The 21,744-nt window shown below is 40.9% G+C and overlaps 1 pseudogene across 1 annotated transcript; it reads right to left on the reverse strand.

The window, feature by feature from the left end:
* Positions 1-12,898: 12,898 nt before the first annotated feature.
* LOC306652175 (PDZ domain-containing protein 8-like) lies at positions 12,899-16,670 on the reverse strand (annotated as a pseudogene). Its single transcript has one exon. The product of its transcript is annotated as a PDZ domain-containing protein 8-like (transcript).
* Between the last annotated feature and the right edge of the window lie 5,074 nt (positions 16,671-21,744).

The following is a 21,744-nucleotide window of genomic DNA, read 5'->3' on the forward strand; positions in this document are numbered from 1 at the left end:
TTATAAGCATTTTTTCTCTCATCCTTAATAAGATAAGATAAATTGATTCTCATCAGAAGATACCCAAAAGATAAAGTCTGAGTCCTACTCCTCATCAATTCACCATTAAACATAGTCACTACCACCACCAAACTGGAAATTCCCTAATGACTGAGAACATATTGGGCAATCTGTTCTAAGTGCTCAATAAATGTTCATAGGAAATTAAATAAATAAAGGTCGGGAAAAAGAAAGAAAAAAGTAGGATGAAGTTAGAAACCAGAGAGAGAGGGAAGGAGACAATAAAAGAGTTCATTGGGCCAGAATTCAAGGTAAGGAAAATACTAATACGATGTACAACAGAAGCAGATCAAAGACAGATTAATTACCTTCGCGTTCCCTAATACCAAGTATGTTTATCGTGCTATCTACATATAGACTTAAATTGACCTGTATTTGATCAGATGGAGAAAAAATTATTTTCCACTACTCCAATAGCACATAACCATTCATTTTTAAAAAATTAAGTCATAAAATGGTTTTGAAAATGGTCCCCTTCCTCCTAACACCATTCGACCAAAATTGGCCAAAGAACCGCAGGATAAAGAGCAACCGTGGAGCCTCCCCCAAACACGGGCTTTTCTTGGAATCAGGCACAGACGTCGTGTTTATGGGCAGTGAGTCACACTGCCGCTCAACGTGTTTCCCCCTCCCTATGAATGAGGTGATCCCCCTCCATACCCAGTAAATGCAGGGCTGTGGCTAACGCACCAGGGGGACCCAGGGGTTGAAAAGCCAATTGGGGTGCTAATTCTTCCCCTCCAGCAACCACCAGACACAGGGGCGTCGCTGGGAAGCAGCCGGGAGCCCTGGCCCAGCGGAGACTCCGAAACCCCTCTGAGTGCTGCGCGCGGCTGGCAGGCGCTCAGGGAACCGGTGGGCAGGGCGCCACCCCACGACCAATGTCCCCTGGAGGCTAGTCCCCAGGGTGGCTGCCCACCCAGCCTACAGCCCGACCTCGGTGCTGCTACCCCCGCAGTTTCCTGTGGGCAACAGGTGTCCGCCCTCCGCCCAGCCCAGCCCTCACCGGCACAGGACGTCCACGAACACGCGGCGGGTCCAGGTGGCAGGCGATGGTGGCTCTGGGCAGGTCCTGCAGGTCCACCTCCTCTTTCTCACAGCAGATGAAGCTCCAGTCGCCGCTGCCTCGAAGAAGGGCGCAAAGGGCCGCAGCGTCACCTCGGGTCGCCCCCGCACCTCGGCCGCTTCTGCCGCCGCTCGGAGCCGGCCGGCCACGCGTCCTCCATCCGCGCGCTCACGCCCGCGCCCCTGTGCTCCCAGCGGGCTGCGCCCTCTCCAGCGCCCAAGCCTCGTGCTCTCCCCTCCTCGCTGCCGCCGTGAGCCCGGGTTGATCACCTCGGAATTTCCTGGCCGTCCAAGGTCTCCAGGGTTCCAGACGCTGGGACTCCGAACGCCCGCCCCGCACGCCTGCGTCCAGCGGGACCGGCAGAAAGCCTGCACGGCGCTCGCCCAGCCCCGAGGGCGGAGCTCCGGAGGGTTCTGCGTCTACTACCTCTTTCGCCCATTTCCTAATTGGATATTTTTGCTTCTATATACTGTTGATTGTTTAGAGATCTTACTATATTCTTCGTACTCATTTTTTTTTTTACAGGAAAGAGTTATTAATAAAATATTTTGAAAAGAAATTTTTAAAATTATCTTCATAATCTTCGTGTAAGTTTCAATGTAAGGTTATAAAAATGGGGCAGGGAGGAATTCAATATAATGCTTTGTTCTCTTTTTCACACAAAATCACAATGACATTTAGAGACTTTAAAGAAGGCCATGGTGAGAGATACCTCTGAGCCAGTTGGCTGTGCTGAGGGAAAGCCCTAGACTTCAGCTCTGGCTTTGCCTTCCCTTGTTAATTAATGATTTTGCTGGGAACTTGAGAGACCTAGAGAAAGGCTATAGATGACTAATCACAAAATCTACCATTTCTTTATCAATAAATTCAGAAATGTATGTTCTATTAGTTAGGTTATATATATTTTTATATGAGGAATAGTGCTTTTCATTTCCAAATTCCTTTCTCTTTTCCTTTTCAGTTTGAAAAAGGTTTGACCAATCACCAAGAAACTCATGCTCAATTACAGAAAAAAAGGCAAAGATTAATGAGGTTCAAGTATAGTTACAAGCTTTTAAATCTCAGTTAAAATGCCATCCTGGGTAGTTTTGGTATGGAAACCAGACCAGGTGAACAAAAGTTATGTCTTTATAGCACCAAAAAATTTGAACTCGAATTTCAGTTATGTGTTTTCATAGTATCATTTGTATGCATTTTTGCTCTATTTTTCTACTTTTAAATTACTTTTTAACTTTATTTCCACTCATACTCTTAGGAATTACCCTGCTTCCCTGTGCATGATTTGGGTTTGTTTTTAATGTATATTAAAAACACATATTTCCTAAGTAATGTTTTCTAATTAAGCATAAAGGTTAAGAAATCCTTTTGCTCTTAGATTTGTCATTCATCACTGATCTTCAACCTACTACAGGAAATAATTGCTCAAGCTATTTAATTTTCAAAACCTTCAGCCTATGGTAATCTTTCAGTTAATGATAATCTCTAGCTGAATGAGGCATTCATGATAATTATTTAATTTCTAAAGATAAATAAATTTGAAACATGACAAAAAGGAGAGACAATATGGATTATGAAGCAGAAAATTCACATACATGCTTTACACTTAAAACATGAGCTAGAAAGAAATACATCATCTGCATGCTTTGCATGGACAAAAAGGGATAGAATATTCAGAGTTAAATTTCATCATGTAGGTTTGCATACAGGATGAAGAGCAACTACGTGTAGTTTAGCTATTTTCCTTTCATCCTGATTTATGGTTATGTTGAAAGAATCTCAGTATACTATTTTCTATATAAGTGAACTTTTTTTCTTTTAAATACTTAATGAATAGTTTTGTTACAAGGGCTATGTGAAAATATCTTAGGAGATAGCAATCTGATGGATTTTAATGTTTTAAAATAAAATTGAATACTGTTTACAGAAGAATTATTCTAATTGGTTTCTCTTTATTTTTACAAGGAGAAATTACTACATTTCACTGAACTTTTTCCTGTTATGGTATCTTATCTTTCATTTTTTTTAGAAAATTGTTTGGCTTGTAGGCAATGATTGAAACATAGATGACATTTTACCTGGCCTTGGCTAATATAAACTTAATAATTTTCTCTTTCATTTTCCCAGTTGATGGATTACTTGCATCTATCCTAGAAATTTTCAGTTTATAAAACACATATCTATTATTATTTAATTAATAAATAAATTATTATTTCATGGTACTTTTATATAAAATGGGAATAAATTCATGGTTTGAAACAAATCAAGGAATCTCCTTATTTATGTTATATGTAATAATAACCTGTGTTTATGGCTATCAGAGGAAAGCCTGAAATTAAGAGATTTAATAATAGACACTATATTTATTTTTTGAAAAACTAGCACATTCTTTCTCTGAGTATTTTTTTGTACTTCTCATTCATTTGCCTTAAGATTCTTTGATCACTCTCTCTCTCGGTACATAGATTGAACCAAATGGTGCTTTACCACTGAGCTATATCCACAGTTCCTCTTTTTTTTCACTTTTTATTTTGAGACAACTTGTCACAAAGCTGCTGAGGTTGCCTTCAAACTTCAGATCCTCCATACTTAGCCTATTGGACTGCTGGGATTAACAGAAGGTTCTACTGTATCCAGTCTAAGACCTTTGTCTTTAATCAAAGCTTTGCAAAATATGCTCTTTTATCTGTGATTTTCTTCATTTGTTCCTTTAGTTACTTAACTAATTACCATACACAGTTAGTCACTGGGAATAGAGTTCTGAGCCACATTGTCACCGTGTTAGTGTCCTGAATCATATATTCAAATGAATTGTAATTTGTCATGAACTGTTCTAGAGCACAGAATCAGCTGTACCTTTAAAATATTAGGGAGCTAACTGTAAATTCACATGAGTGTGTGTACATGTTGTAGAAATTCTTGGCACTCACTGAGCAGTCTGGGTCTTAATCACAGCAACCCAGGCAGCATTGAACTGATTCTTCTTTAGACTTTGGTTTTAATAAGACACTCTGTTTTAACTGTAGTCTTTTATAATACTACTTTGTTTCTGCTGGTGTCATGTCATTGACTTCACATTTTTATGTGTGATATATTTTAAATAATTGTATCATAAAACTTATAATTAATATTTCTTAAATGTGCACCGTTTGAAAGGTAATTCTCATATATATTGTGTGGGCTTAGAATTGTAGTTAACAATTTCAAGATATTAATCACATTACAAAAAATCACTGGAGCCTTCCACCGCCTGAATCCTGCATAACTCCATCCCACTTCACCCTCCCAAAATTCCTCTCACCACTGGGCTCCCAGTTGATTCGCTCTTTCTCCCTCCCTCATTTACTACCACCCTGGCCTGCTCCATACCTGATCCTGGCCCACTGTGCTGGGTGTCTTTTGGCCACCTTGTGCTGGGCTCTGCAGCCAGCCTTCTGCCTACCCTACCATGATGGTCATGCCCCAGCTCAATCTGGTGCCAAGCTCAGCTCTCAGTTCTAGCAGAATATGCAGGGGCACCCAGGGACCAAGACTCTCCCAGGCCTCTGTCTAGGAACTTGTGCCCTCTTGGGGTCCCCAGAGCACACAGCCTTTTCTCTGGTTAGCCCTCTGACCCAGACCATTCACAATTTTGCTGGGCTCCATAGTAAGACCCCAAACGGTCACAAAGGGAGCCTTCACTATTGCTGCTTGCTGACTATAAAGGCAGGCATCTGAATCTTCTCTATAATCAAAGTCCTCTGAATTTTCTGATGTAGTTCTTTGCATGTATTCCCCCAACCCTATTGACCCCACACTGGCAGAATAGTCATTTGAACAGGCCATCCAGGATCCAGGTGTGTTATTTGAAATGAGCAGCCACAGATGTTTTCAGACCTTACCAGTTTGGTTGCTGTGGACAACCGCTACCATATATCACCAACTCCCTGTGCTACAGAATGTCTCCAACTCCCAGGCACTGGACAAGTATAGGAAGAATGAGGCAGGTAGAAAGGCTGCCAGCAGTCCTCTTTCTTCTCTCCTAATGTCACAGCTGAGCTCAGGCTTGCCTTGAGTCTTTGTCAGAAAGGGCCAGGACCAAAAGCTTCTCTGGTTTCCATGGGCACCGTGATGCCATGCTGCTGTCAGTCTGCCTTTCTGTGACATCACCAGGGATCTGCAGAGTGACCAGGATGTCACAGCATGCACTCATCAGGACCCAAATCTCCCAAGGCCTAGAAGCAGCCCTTAAGGATGCTGTAATACAAAGCTCTTTGCTCCCCTGCTCTTTATGTTGCATCACAACCTAGCTTGTCAGTCTGAAAGCTGCTCCTCTGTCCTTTGTGCTGCATCACAACCCAGCTTGTCAGTCTCTACGTACTCATTCTTGATCAAATATGTTGTTTGTAAATGTTTTCTTGAAGTCTGTACCTGTCTTTTTATTTTCTCATGGGTGTTTTGCAGAGCAAATGTGTTAAATTTTGATTTGGTACAATTTACCAGTTTTTAAAATGTGATTATATTTTGGTGTTAAGTCTAAGAATTATCTTTTGCTAGATTCCAAAGATTTTCTCCTACTTTTATTCTAACCCCTTTATAGTTTGATGTTTATATATTTTAACTGTAATTATTTGGGGTTAATTTTTTATAGGTATGAAGTTTAGATCAAGGTTCATATTTTTTGCCTATGAAGGTCCCATTGGGCTAGCACCATTTGTTAAAAAGGCGTCCTTCCTCAATTTAGGGACCCCTTTGTCAGAAATCAAGTGGGTGTATTCGTGTGTATCTGTTTCTGAGTTCGCTACTCTGTTCAATGGGTCTATGTATCTTTCCCCGCTAACACCAAATTGTCTTGATTACTATAGCTACAGAGCAAGTTTTGAAGTCACCTTCAGAGTCCATATTCTCTTACTCTCTGTGCTCTCTCCTCCATGTTTTCCTGATACGTTTCTTCCACGCAGATCTATTTTCTACCCTGTGTGATCCATTGATAGATTTTTAAATTCAGTTATATTTTAAGTTGCTAGATACTTTATCATCTTACAAATCAACATTTTCTTTCATCCATGCCCTATTTTTTTTCACCATAATTGCTCTTCTTTGTTTTTCTTTGAAATACATAAGAATGTGTTTAATAGTGTCTTTCAGACTGCTCTAATATTTCAGACTCTCAGAATGCTCATCCTCCTGTTTTAGTGTCTGGAATTTTACTCACAACAGAGTTTTTCTCCTGTAGATTATAATTTTTATGGGTGAACACAACTTTAAGAGGATTTTTTTCCCTCTGTGGGAGTCTGTGTACTTGCTGAGTTGTAGAAATGTTCCTGGCTGTAGTCTTAGCTTTGGTCTTTTGCTGGGCAGTCAGGAGGTTGATCAGTCTAGTGCCTGTTTGGGCATTCCCACAACATCTGGATACTGTAAATTTGAGCTCTGCATCCAATTTTCATGTCAGCCCTTCATAAATATAGCCCCAATTGCCCCTCCACCCTCATTTCTTATCCATTCTCTCACAACTCCACTCTCCCTTCAAGCTTTCCATAGCTCTTCCTTTACACACCAGTACGTTCCTAACTTCCCATTTCCTTCTCTGCCTGGCAACATCCTCTGCTTCCTGAAATTCTGGATCTAATATGACTCCTCCAGGACCTTCTCTCTGACTTCCCCAGAAGTTGTTCCCTATTTTATTCTTGTTTCTTTCTTGTCACTTTGTACCTCTCTTCTAGTGCTTATGATCACTAATCTAATCCTCTAAACACAGAAAATACTTCTCAGTAATACACTTCTCAAGATCAAGGACCATCTAACACATCTGACATGGCTCTATAAATGCTGTTGAAAGAATCGTCACTTTATAGAACCACGAGGACCTCAGGAAGTGATTATATTAGCTTTTTACCTTAATATTTTGATTTTAGCAATTAAGGGTAAGTAATTTATTGAGGATGAAGTTTATTATTATATACTTACTACTAAGTTGCATTATCTTCGATAATATAAATTAGCACTTAGCACTTATTCCTAGTGGCCTAATAATGTCAAAGGAGTAGTGATTTTGTCAGTCTGAATCTTCATTTTTCTTTCATTATATCAGCATAGTTATTAAAACTGTTTTAAAATCTTATCTGCTCATTTCAACAGCTGGGTCATGATGAGACTGGCTTCCATTGATCAAATTTCCACTTGCATAAGGGATTTCATATTTCTGTTTCTTTTTTTTGGTACTTTTGGATTGTTTCTTAAGCATTATATATTATGTGTTATTATAGATTATATAGAGACTGAATTCTTTTATACTTCTTTAAAAAGCATTTTGTTTTAGCAAGTGATCAGTTACCTAAATGAAACTCCCACTCTTATAGTGGTGCCACCTGATGTATGCCACACGTAACTTCTTCTACCTTAGCTGGACTGCTTAGAGTCTGCTCTACCCATGCACCTTTCAGGGTATAGCCGCATAAATGAACAAAAGTCATTTCAGATTTTGGGGCTCCACCTCTGCAGCACTCTCCTTTCCAGAATTTTCCTCTTCCTTTTCAGATGCTGTAGTGAAACCTAACTCTTTTCTCTGGTTCTTTAAGCCTTCATTTGCAAAGTTCACTCCTTGATTTAGTTAACATGGTGTGGATTGAGGACTGCACTCAGAAAACAAGTTGGGGAAAATATGAAAAACACCCAGTGTCCTCCTCACTTCTAAGTTCAATTTCCACATTTTTTAACGCATACTTTTGGGTATTTATTTACAAGCACTTTTAGATTGCTGTTTTGTTATTCAATCCAGTTTTATGGTTTTTATTTAGCAAGAGGTTGATCTAAAAGGAAAAACTTTGTTATCAGAAGTGGAAGCTTTAATTTTAAATAGGTCATTTTGAACTATGTTAACATTGGTATCTGGTCCCAGAACAAGGCATGCAATTTTCCTTCTGACTTCTGCACTGCCCAGGTCACTTCAGAAGACAAGGTTTGACTTCTGAATTTATATTAAAAGGAAAACTTTGAGGATGGTTGCCAGGGCCTAAAGGCAGGCATTTTAGAAACAGTGTAAGGCTAAAGGAATATTTTCTCTAGAAAGAGATGACAAGGAAAACATAAAACTTCCTTCACATATTTCAGTGGTTATCATGGTAAGGTAGAAGTTGATTTGTTTTATATCAACACATACAGTATAAATAAGACAAAAGGGGAGAAATTTTAGGAAGAAGATTTCAGGTCAGCCTAAGGGAAAGCAAGCTAACATTAAAATTATTCAATAATTTAAAAAATTGATTTGCACCAAAGTGAACTCCTGTCCCTGGAAACCTTCCAATAGAATATGAAGGACAATATGTCAAAAATAGCATAGAGAATACTTGTATAGTGATTGAAAAAGATGCATGGACCTGACAAGTCTTAAAAATCTATGATCAGCTCATTAAGCACAACTAATGCACTTTGTACATATGAAATTTCTTAAGACTGTGGTATATTTTACTCATAACAACAGAATTGTGAGCTAGGTTGAGAAAAGAAATTTGTGTTTTTTGGTTAAAGAAAGTGTAGTATTGAGGGCTAAATAATTGACCAAGATCAACAAATACTTTGGAAAAGTGGAGGACTGCAAAGAATACTTCTGGGATTTTCAGATCATTAATACATTGGACCATATTATAGTGAAGAGATGTTAAAGAATGAGAACGCTTCCTTGAATGTATTTCTAGATGTACTGATTGTTATTCTGGTTTCTTGGAAAACCTAACACCATCAACTCTGTTCCAATTACCATTTGAAAGGTAACTTTATCATTCACAGCAAGGATAGGCTGGTCCTGGATATCTTGTCATGTGTTTCACGTGGGTACACAGCTTTTCTGAGCAAACCTGGAGGTCTGCTTTGCTCCACAATCATCATTTTTAGACAGGCTATGCAATAGAATCAAGGCATGTAGTCAGAAAAAAAACCAGAGCAATCTGGAAAGTTTATTTGAATGGTGTTTCTTTTTAAAAATCATATGTTAAAGTGATGTTAGAAACATATTCCACTTTAAATTATAGGATAAGCCCTATTGGGAGAATAATCTAATAGTCTTTCAACTATTACATTGAAATACACGGTACTGAAATATTAGACAAAATTATATGAAGTTGTGTGTATTTGATATTTAAGCTCTACAAAAATGACAATTTCATGTAGTGCAACCTATTACCTAATAAGTGCCTATATGTGCCAGGAGGCTGCTCTTCCTAAATTTTGGGTTATTAATGCAGAACAGTGAATTAAATAGTTAAAAGGAATCAGGAATGATTCAATTCAACTCATGTTTATAAAAGTTGAAGGATATAAGGTGGGACAGGCAGTGCTTTACATAAGCTATAAAAGTATACAGGTCTCTCGATCCGTAGTTCAATATTATGTCCAAAGCTGAAAAAGTAAACTCCTTTCCCACTTGCTAGTAAGATTGTGAATGAGAGGCTCAGAGTACCTGTTTTAGTCAACTTTTTTGCTGCTGTGACTTAAAGACCTGACCAAATAACTGTAAAGGAGGAAAAGTTTATTTGAGGGCTCACAGTTTTAGAGGTCTTAGTCCATAGAAGGCCAGTGCCATTCCTCGGGTTTATAGGTAAGGCAAAACATCATGGCAGAAAAATGTGGCAGAGGGAATAAGCTCATAGGGTGATCAAAATGTAGAGAGAGGGATCTTCACTTGCCAAATACAAATATATATCCCAAAGCTACACCCCAATTCTCACTTCCTGTAGCCACACCCTACAACTTCAGTTACCATTCAGTTAATTCCTACCAAGAGATTAATTCACTGATTGTGTTAAGACTCTCAAAACCCAATCATTTCTCCTCTGAACCTTCTTGGTTTGTCTTGCATCTGAGCTTTTGGGAGACACTGCACATCCAAACCATACAGTACCCTAGGGTACTTCATTTTTCTCTACATACATTATGAATTTTAAAGAATAAAAATACATAAAGCTGAATCAACATCAGACCTGCATTCATCAAAATTGTAGTCTGATTCTGAGGATATTAAAGGTACTTTAAGGCAGCTATCATGACAAATGTGTCATTATTTAGTCCTAAAATTTTAAGGAGATGTAGGAGGCAAAGTTAAGTCTGGCTTGATTTTGTAAAAGAAAAATTAAAAAATATATGAGCTTAAGGGAACTTCTATAACAATTATGTTAATATTCACAGTGCCCTAGGAGATAAATATCACAATGTATTTTGACAGATGAGGACATTGAGATTTAGAAGGGTTAGGTACCTAGCCCAAGATTAACACAGTAGATGTCTAAATCTAAGTACAGTTAAGAACGCAGGAGTGCTTGATTCCAAGCCATATGTCTTTGCAGTATGCACCACTATTTTTACTATCAAGTCCTATAGATTGATTTCCAAATAAATTATTGCTACACAGTTGTTTGTTTATTTTTAATAAAAGAGACATGAAAGAAGATATGCTTTGCTGTGAACTTTATCATTTGGCATTCAGAAAGGCAAAAATAACTTGAATGTAAAGAAAATTATAAAATTACCTCTATTTCTATCACTAAAATAATTATTATGAAAAGACACAAAAGAAATAGATGGTACTATCAAATTTGGGAAAGGTAAGTCACACCTCCACTGCAGTATTATCAGTTTAAGAAAGTCTCTCAATTTTACAACTTCAGGATTTTTTTTCCATTCCCAATAATTCTGACAGTCATTTTTATCTGTGTTTTAAAAGTGTGGAAATGGAAACTTGAAAAGGTTACCTGATTTGGTCCAAGTCAAACATCCAGGAAGCAACAGACCTGGGGTTGAATCAAGTTTTCTATTTCCAAGTGTAAAGCTAAAGAAAGGGTCAAGATATGTCAGTTGGGACCCAGGAAAGGGATCATGGAGTAATTAGCATGTGGTCCAAAATAGCTGCCAAAATGTGAATTATCACCAAAAATCACTTGATGATGATTCACTCATTCCTTTCCATTCAATCCTAAAACTTTAGTCCTATATGGCAACTTTAGTTGCCATATTTCTTGAATGAAATAAGTAAAGATGATGTAGAGGAAGGCAACTAGAGTAATAGAATAGAGGGGATTTGAGGAGTGGGCAGATGCCTCTAATGACAAAGTTCCTCTTTACCTGGGTTCAATGAAGGGCCTAAGCACACTTGGAAATTAATGGATGGTATGATTGAGGGAACCTGTTTGATAAATCCCAGAATTCCAGGATACAGGCATTCACTGAAACCTACCTAAGTATAGTAAGTAATAAGAAAATCTCCTTCACAGTGTAAAAAACAAATAACCTTATAGAACTCATTAATCCAAGATAGTGAAGCAGAAAATAAAAATAATCATAGCAAAGATTTGAGTCATTTACGAATGACAGAGTCATAAATGGTTTCTGAGAGGGTTAGAGTTATGCTTAATTACAAATGCTGATGTCAAGGACAACGCCAACTGGCCCACATCCTCAGGCTTCTGTTGTGAATCATGCACTGGCTGATAGCATAACAGTCTTACTCTGCATGGCAATTTCTTCGTGCTCTAAATTTGGCCCGCAGGACGGAGGCACACAGAATAACATTCTCTTTGAATTATAATGTAAAAAAGCACTGTCACTTATTGCTGAATTTCTACTAATTAGCATTCAGAAAGGAGTAAATATAGCACTAGATATTTCTCCAAAGAAGACATAAAAATGGCCAACACATATTTGAATAGATGCTCAGCCTCACTGATCATCAGGGAAATGAAAGTCAAAACTCACGATGAGCTATCACCTCACACATGTTTATATGGCTATTCTCAACAAAACAAGATAGCCAGGGCTAGTAAGAATGCAGAGAAGTTGGAACTCTTGTGCACTGCTGTTGAGAGTATAAAATGGTGCAGCCACTATGGAAAACAGAATGAAACTTCCTCAAAATATTAAAACAGAATGATTGTAGGATTCATTAATCCTGCTTCTGGGTATATATCCAAAAGAATTGAAATCAGGATTCAAAGACATTTCTAGACACTCCATGTTCATTACAGCATTATTGATACAAAATCAGGATATAGAAACAACCTAAATGTCCTTGAATGGATGAGTGTCTAAAGAAAATATGGTATACACATACAAAGGAATATTATTCAACCATAAAAATGATGAAATTTGAACACTTTCTACAATATAGTTAAAACTGCAGGACATTACACTAAAAGAAATTTGCCAGTCACAGAAAGACAAATACTGTGTGATTTTACTTACATGAGGTATCTAAAATCGTGAAATTTATGGAGTAGAAAGAGACTGGTTAGAGGAGAAAATTGGGAGTTGCTGTTAATTAAGTATAAAATTTCAGTCATACAAGATGAATAAGTTGAACAGATCTGCAGTACACACTGCCCATAGTTAACAATACTGTACAGTGCACTTGGAAATTTGTTAGGAAGGTACCTTTCCTGTCAAGTGTTCTCAAAAAACAGATACATAATAGAGTACTAAAAACATTTCAAATGGAGAAAAATAGACATAATAAAAAGAGTTCTTAAATATTATTTTTTATGTTAAAAATAATTTTACTCAATCAGCATAACAGACTAAAGCTGCAGCATCTGCTTCCATATTATATTTGGCAAAGACAAAAGGAAAAGCCCCACAAAGTTCCAAAGCAACAAAAATCTCAAGCAAGTAGAGATGACAAACTTCATAACAAAAAACAAAACAAAACAAAAAGATTCAAAACCTGTTCCCTCAACGATTGCTGTAGTCAATTTGGGCATGGTTGTTATAACCATGATGGAAGTGAAAATACTAAGAATCTGGATAGGATATTATCCTATTGAACACTAATTCAAAAACTAAGTTGAAGGGAAAATAACAGTGAGACACTACACATACATAAATGTGAAAAATTAGCTTACATAATTAGAAAAAGTTAAAAATAAATAGTAAAAATAAATTCCCAGTATAAACCCCCAAAAAGCATAGCTATAAATGCAACCTGAAACAACCAATTATTAAGCTGGCCATATTTTTACTGGAAAACAAACTTTCATTCCTGTTCTTATACAAGTAATTAACTGGAGAATCAGGCTGAAGTGCATTACAAGAGGACTGAAACATGGTTGTATTCAAGGCACTTTAGATGCATCTTTTCCCCAATCATTTGAAAGTTGACACAGTCTGCTGGTTACACAGACTCAGATGGGCCAAACAGATCGTCTGAGATACTGCTGAATGGCTGAGACTCTATCAATTGGCTTATTTCACTATCGAGATCTTCTTCTGTATCATCTGTGTACTTGCTTATTTTTTTTGGAGTGCTGGTCTAAAGACGGACTTTCTAAAATTTCAGTATCTTCAATGCCTGCCCTATAGTGGATCATAAGAAGTGTGAGAGCTTGTAGTCTTTCACCTGATTTAGCCAAAGCAGCAGAAAGAAGTGATTTTTTTCCTTGAATCAGTTGTCTCTTTCTTCTCTAACAAGGGAATTATTGTGTTCCAACTCCTGGTCAATTTCATTCTGTAGTTATCCAACATGAACTGCAGCTTTTGGATCCTTTTCTCTGTAGGCAAGCCCCTGTAAAGATCACGGCCAATTTCTTTAACTGCAATGAAAACACTGACATCCAGTCCACCTTCCTTTCTCACTAACTTTATTCCTGAGCTGTTTCCCCATTTGGAAGGACTGTTTGGACCACAGACCTCTGTGTCACTGCCTTCATTGTCTGATGTCTTGGGTGTGTGTTTTGGTGAAGGTTCTAAGAGATCAGTTCATGGTTCAGAAAGGCGAGTTTTAGAGACTTTACATAAATTAAGCAAATGAGAGCTTGTATTAATAATGTGCCTTGTCAAACCTGTTGTTTTATTAACTGACTTGTTAGCTTCGGCATCAACATGAGGAGACTGGCCCAAGAGGGGATCCTGTTCTTCCAGCCTTAGGTTTTTCAGGGTTCGGTCTATTTGCCTCTCAGTTGCTCCTCAAAGAGGAGTCTCAGCTAGACACTTTTCTTGACATTTTTTCTGGCAAACCTAAGCACAGAGCATACACTGGGAAGCTGCTTTTGTCCAAACTTCTATTTTTACAGTAATCACACTAAGTTGGGTGTTGGAACTGAGTATCCTGGAAACTATGTTTATTTTCTCATGAACCCATCTGTCCAACAAAGTGCTCCTCTTTAGGGAGCAACCAAAAGGACTTCTTTCGTTTTCTCTGTATTAGTGACTACATGGTGGTCTGGTTCTCCTTCCTTCAAATATTTGATGTGAATCATAATGTCACCAAAGCAAAATTTGTCATTGAAGCCCTTTTGCACACTCAGATTGCATAATGCAGTTCTAGTGACCATGGCCTTAGGTGCAGGGGCTTCCAGCCTGAATTTTGAAAGGTATTCCATATTTGATGTGGCTAAGCATCGTAAAGCCACCTCTTCGAGTTTTAAACTAATGTGCCCCAAACAGGTGAGACCCCCTAACTTGAAAGGATCCCTGCACCTCAGTGCAACATTCAGGTATCTGTGGCAGGCTTCTATATCAAACAGGATGCTCTGGTTCTTGTCCACTTTCCCAGCTTATTCCAATAAAGAATTTCTAATGATTCCCACATCTGATGGTCACCTGAACTGTCATTAGTAGGGCAGGAACTTTCTGAAGTAAAATCTTTAGTCACTTCTTGCTTTTAACTGCTTGGAAGTAGTCACATCTTCTATGTGATCCACAATTTTTGCTTGCTTTTCAGATTTATCTGCAGGAAGAGGAGGAAGAAGCACCTTCTCTGGCTTTTCAACAAGAATGTGTGCTTCTGCCTGATATGGGGAGTCAGCAGAAGGTAAAGGAACTTTTAATTGTGGTCGTGGTGGCACACGTGGTTTGAAAGTGCATCCTTGGATGGATTTTGACACTTGTGCTGAGTCTAGTACCGCAGAAGTTTTTAGGGCTAGCAGTTTATTTCCTTCTTTGGATGGAATTTTTGGTGGCGGATAACTTCCTGCAACTAATTTACTGTTTAAAACTGGGGATATAGTGCCAAGAGGTTTAATAGTAAGCATTGTTGGAGTACATTTGGGACTGTGACTTAGTGCCTGTGCCTCATCTTTGAACTCGTTTCGTACTCTGACATCACTTGCCAAGTCTTCAAATTCAGAATCCAGATCTCTATTTTCACCGTCCACTGCCAGTCCTGCAGCTCCCTCTTCATAACTTGGTTGGCATGAGCTTGACAAAAAGTTTTCTTCCAACTGGCCAAAATTGTCTTGCAGCACAGTACCTTGATTACTCTGGCCAATGGGCCTTTTGTAGTACACAAAAACTCGGTCACCAGCCTGCTTGATAAGCTTCAGCACTTGCAGTGTCCATGTAATTTTTACACTTCCAATAGCAACGAGTGGATCCCTGGCTGAAGACCTGCAAATGCAGCAGGTGAGTTTGGGACCACAGTTTCAATTATGACATGCCCAGCATATCCATCAGTTGACTGAACAAGGCGAAGTGTAAGTCCAACACTTTGTAAATTCCCTTTTATTAATTCAACCACCTCAGTAGAACTCCTTTTTCTTCCCAAACACCGCTGCTCAACTCAAGCGTGCAATGAATAGTTGCTTCTCTATCATAGGATCCAAAAATGAGTAATCTGCTACATTCTAACAAGGTCACCTTAAGATGGCCTTCAGTAAGTGCCCATTGTTGTATATGGATATGCTCTTCATCTTCTTCAAATTCTTGCGAGGTCTGGTATGGAAAAAACGGCTTAAACCCGATCTTGTAATTGGGCAGCGTGTGCTTGCACTTGATTTTATTGAGCTGGTTGACAACGATGGAAGTGAGCTGGGGCATGGGCCGCCCTTCAAACTGGGAGTGCACCTGGAAGTCGATCAGCGGGTCCACCACGAAGGAGAAGAACCAGTGGGTGAAGGGCACTCGGGTGAGGACCAAGCGCAGCCTCCCCACCACTAGGGACAGTTTGACGAACAGGTGGCGGACTTGCCGAAGACCAGGTCCAGGTCGATGGTCAGGAAGAAGCCCCCCTTGTACTCCACCTCCGCCTGGAAGGCCAGCTCCTTGGGGCAGGCGGCGAGCAGCGCCTCGCCCTCGGGGCGGTCAGGCTCCCCGGTGGCCGAGGGCACCACGGGCCGCAGGAGCCGGAAGGTCTTGACGAAGGGCACCATCTCGTCAGGGAACACGTCCCGCAGGCTCAGCCCCTCCAGCAGGCGCCCTCCGGCTTGGTCTGCAGCAGCTCCTCCAACTCCACCTTGATCTTCTTGGTGACCCAGCGGCGGGTCAGCGCGGTGTCCCGCAGCTCCGGGAACAGGAACAGGAAGGCGGCCTTGAGAAAGTAGGTCTCCCGCGTCGGCGGGCTGGGAGCCTCCGGGCGGGGTCGCGCCGCCCTCAGGCCGGGGCAGGACGGCTCCTCAGTCCAGCTGCCGCCACAGAGGTGCTCCTGCAGGACGGGCCGGCACCGGCTCCACGTAGCAGACGCCTTCGCCGGCGCGGGCCGCCTCGTCCGCCGGCGGCTCGGGCTGCCTGCGGCCCAGCAGCAGGACCTGGGCGAGCAGCGTGAGGAAGGAGCCCAGCACGGCCACGCCAGGATCGTGAGCAGCAGTCCCATCCCGCCCCGCCGCCGGGACCCCTGCTCCTGCGCCCACAGCGCCGCTTTCTTCACGCCGTCGCCCCCGCTGCCTCCATCTTGAGGACGCGGGGCGGCGGGGTCGGGGCGAGTGGCTCCCTGGGCCTCGTCCGGGACTCGGGCCCGCGCACTGCGGCGCGGGAGCTGCACTGACCAGCGCCTCCTCAGGCTCTCCGCATGCGGCTGCCGCGGCGGCGGCGGCCTTAAATATTATTCTGATGTGTTGTCGGGCTCTGAAGTCAGGTCTGATTTAGTTCACTAACCTCTTTTCCTTTCCTCTTTTCACACGTTATTAAGACTTCTGCTTCACCAAGTATAATTAATGCCCTTCATTTCTTAGTGTGAGGCCATTGCTGCAGGCTTCACAGAATCATGTAACAGGTTTTCACCTTCCCGAGGCATTTCTTCATGTGTCCAAAATAGAACACAAATTGAAAATATAGTGTGGGGCTCCTGATGGTCAGTGTAACAAATGCAATTTCTTTTTGTTAATCTATAAACAGGTTTGTGAAATAAGGAGGTTGGCATTTGCCACAAAGGTGACCAGATAACCATATCATACAACATTTTTGCCACTTGTCAAATCAATTCCTCTATTGAGATCTCCCTGAAGTGATGCTTGTCTAGCTACAATACTGGACTTACAGAAATCAGTTCTTAAAATCGTGTATTTATTAATTCTTCCGCCTTTATTTAGGCCCTACTGTAGGCAAGGCTCTGAGTCAGGCAAGGTAAGCAATTAAAATACAAAAGATGCTCCTGCTTTCAAAGAACTTAGGTAAGAGAACCAGACATACCTCCAACATAGAATTCTCAATTTTTGTAAATCATGGTGATATTTGAAATGTGCCTATAATGATGGTTATGTCAAGGGTGACATAACATTTGTTGTTCAGCCTGGGATACTTTGAAAGTGAAAGGGAACTAGTTTCAAACAGCTTAAACTGATATTGTTCTGGGGTAACAGGGACATATCCTATTATCCACCCTGCAAAATTAATTGTTTCATTTGGTACACTTCTGTTCTCCTCAAAACACAGTTGAAGTCTATGATAGGTCGTTCCAGAAATCAAGTCTACATGTTACCAATTTATTAATTGGTCAAGTGATTCAAATCAGACTATAAATTTGATCACCTGTTGTTAGTTTTCATTTTCTTATTTCCCTTATTGTTTACTTGAGCAGAATTTTTGGCATTTGGTTCCATATATCAAAAATAGAGTTGTAATCAACCAAACTGGAAACTGCTAGTGTAAAATTGAATACCAGGCTGGGGTTGTAGCTCAGTGGTGGATCACTTGCCTGGCACATGTGAAGCACTGGGTTTGATCCTCAGCACCACATAAAAAGAAATAAATAAAATAAAGTTATTATGTCCATCTACAACTAAAATTTTTTTAAAAAACTGAATACCATGCTGTTGCCTAGTACAATATGACATGAATTCAATTTTTCTTAATTTTAATTTTAAAAAGGGGGTGTATAAATTTTTATGTAATATGAATCTTTTAAATAACTTACATTGCTTTTATGAAATGAAGTTATATCTAAATAAATCCCTTCTGAATCCTTTTGGTGAGAATACATAATTGTCATACAGAAAACTAGATACATAGCAGCATTTAACATTAGAACAATTTTAAATATCAAGGTAACTTGAAATTGGTAATTGTTTTAATATTATTCGTACTTAAATCTTTCATGACACAATATTTATTCATGGTATATATATATGTATATATGATTTTATATACATATATATGATTTTATATATATATGATTTTTCTGATCTTTATAATTAAAAAGTATTCTTTTTAAAAAAGTTATAAAGTCTTGCTGTTATCTTTTTGTCACAATGCAAGTTCTGAAACATAAATTCATTTCATTTAAATTGTTGAAATCTTTTTAAACTAGTTGTCTACAAAAAAGAAGCAGTGTATTAAATATGATATCCAGAAACAAATAGGATATTTGCATTGAAATGTATCTGATCATTTAGAAAGCATATTCATGATTGCTCCATTGTCGTTTAATTTAGTTCTGTAATAAATACATTTTGAGGTTTTTCAAGATGGCGGCCTAGAGGGTGGCTGCATTACGTGTTGCTCCAGAACTCAGGATTCAAGAGAGGAGATATTGAGACGCTTGGGACCAACTCAAAGTAGCCGGGTGACTCTCACCCCCTGGGGGGGCATCCCGGATGGGACGGGGGTCCCGGAACGCAGGAAACTTTGTGAAGTAGAACTGCCGGCGAGACGCCCCTCCCCCCGCTGGAGCGCCATAGAGGAGGCCGCTCGGCACAGCGCTGGGACTCGGAGCAGCCACTGGGGCTCCGGTGGCTGCCCGGGGGAGGAGTGGCAGGGAGAACTGTGTGGACTCAGGACACCGGGGCCTGCCCTGAGGAGGAGGAGAGGAGCGTGGCCACTTGGATTCGGAGAGACTGCACCAGAGCTGCAGGCGGTTGCCAGAGGAGAAGCCGCGCGGCGAGCTGTTTGGAATCAGAACGACTCTTCTGAACACCGGGGCCTGCCCTGAGGACAAGGAGGAAGAGGAGCGGCCGCTTGGATTCGGGTGACTACACGGGAACTACAGGCGGTTGCCAGAGAAGGGGCTGCGTGGCGAGCTGTTTGGACTCTGACCACTTCTGAACCCCGGGGCCTGCCCGGAGGAGTAGGAGAAGGAGGAGAAGGAGCGCGGCGGGTCCTTTGGACTCACAGTGACTGCATTAGCGCTCCAGGCGGCTGCTCAGGGGAGAAGGCGAGTGGTGAGTTGTTTGGTCTTAAAGTGACAGCTCCTGAACACAGGGGGGCTGCCTGGAGGAGAAGCGTGGTGGGACGCTTGGTCTTGAGGGGCCACACCAGAGCTCCGGGCGGTGCCCAGAGGACCCGTGCAGCGGGTCACGTGGATTCAGAGCCACTCAGAGGGACTGCTCCTGAACACCCGGGGGGTTATCTGGAGAAGGAGGAGGAACGGGGAGGGTCACTTCGACTCGGAGTGATTGATTGCCCCGGGCTACGGGTGGTTGGTGGGAGGAGGAGGCATGAAGTGAGTTTCTTGGACTCCTAGTGACCGCACCGGAATACTGGGCGGCTGTCTGGAGGAAGAGGCCTGTGGCGGGTCTCTGGGACTCAGAGCGATTGTTCGGGGCCACAGGTGGCTGCTCAGAGGAGGGGCCACGCAGCCAGGCGATTAGGTGCAGAACAGGGTCCCAGGATCTAGGAGGCTTCTGGGTGGAAGAGCCGCACAGAGACAGGCTTAGGGCGGAGCGAAGGTTCCAGGCCTATGGGCAAATTCTCTGAGGAGGGGCAGCCTAAGGAGATTCATCTGCGAAGGGTGAGGCTCCCAGGCCCAGGAGGTAGGGCCGGGCCCCTGGAAACTTTGCAGAGGAAGGCAGCACAGCCCAGGCAGTAGCTGTAAATTGAGGGGAACCTCTAGGAGGAAACTGACCAGCGAGACCTCCCCACTGGGTGAGTCTTCCCTGCCTGGTGAGGTTTCCCCACAAGGACGGTAAAACCAGAGACACAGGCCCAAACAGGCCTTGCCTCAGCCCACAGCCTAGGTCCCCTTTGGATGACCATTGGTCAACAAGTGGAGGCACCTCTGCCCACTAGCAGGGAATATACCCCACCTGAAGGCCACCACTCCTAGAGAGGCAGCTTCCTTGTGGAGCACCGCATTATCAACCTCCTCCAAGACTTCAGCCTACTGAAGGCTAAGAGGGGATATATATAGAAATCTTCAGGGTCATTGTAAATCAACAGAGGAAATCTGCAATATCTCAGCGGTCCACTGATATCTGAACAACATGAGAAAACAAGGAAAGAAAATGCTGCAAACAAATCTAGATGTTACATCAATAAAACCCAATGACAGCATGGCAGAAGAAATGACAGAAAAGGAGTTCAGAATGTACATAATTAAAATGATCAGAGAAGCAAACGAGGAGATGAAAGAGCAAATGCAAGCATTGAATGATGAGATGAAAGAGCAAATGCAAGCATTGATTGATCGCACCAATCGACAGTTAAAAGAGCAAATACAGGAAGCAAAAGATCATTTCAATAAAGAGTTAGAGATATTGAAAAAAAACCAAACAGAAATCCTTGACATGAAGGAAACAATAAACCAAATTAAGAACTCCATAGAAAGCATATCCAATAGGATAGAACACCTGGAAGACAGAACCTCAGACATTGAAGACAAAATATTTAACCTTGAAAACAAAGCTGAACAAACAGAGAAGATGGTAAGAAATCATGAACAGAATCTACAAGAACTATGGGATATCATGAAAAGGCCAAATTTAAGAATTATTGGGATTGAGGAAGGCCTAGAGAAACAAGCCAAAGGAATGAACAACCTATTCAATGAAATAATATCAGAAAATTTCCCAAATCTGAAGAATGAAATGGAAAATCAAGTTCAAGAGGCTTACAGGACTCCAAATACACAAAATTACAACAGACCCACACCAAGGCACGTTATAATGAAAATACCTAACATACAAAATAAAGACAGAATTTTAAAGGCTGTGAGAGAAAAGAACCAAATTACATTCAGGGGGAAACCAATACGCATATCAGCAGATTTTTCAATCCAGACCCTAAAAGCTAGAAGGTCCTGGAACAACATTTTTCAAGCCCTGAAAGAAAATGGATGCCAACCAAGAATCTTATACCCAGCAAAACTTACCTTCAAATTTGACGATGAAATAAAATCCTTCCATGATAAACAAAAGCTAAAAGAATTTACAAAAAGAAAGCCAGCATTACAGAACATTCTCAACAAAATATTCCATGAGGAAGAGATGAAAAACAAAGAAGCAAATCAGCAAAGGGAGGAATTATCCTAAAGGAATTGTCAAATAAAGGAGGAAACAAGTTGTGTCAAACAAATAAATAAACAAAATTTTAAAAATGAACCAAATGACCGGGAAACCAAATCATTTCTCTATAATAACCCTGAATGTTAATGGCCTGAATTCATCAATCAAAAGACATAGACTGGCAGACTGGATTAAAAAGAAAGATCCAACAATATGTTGCCTGCAAGAGAC

Source organism: Sciurus vulgaris (genome assembly GCF_902686455.1).
Source record: "Sciurus vulgaris genome assembly, contig: HiC_scaffold_138_arrow_ctg1, whole genome shotgun sequence".
Lineage (NCBI taxonomy): Eukaryota > Metazoa > Chordata > Mammalia > Rodentia > Sciuridae > Sciurus > Sciurus vulgaris.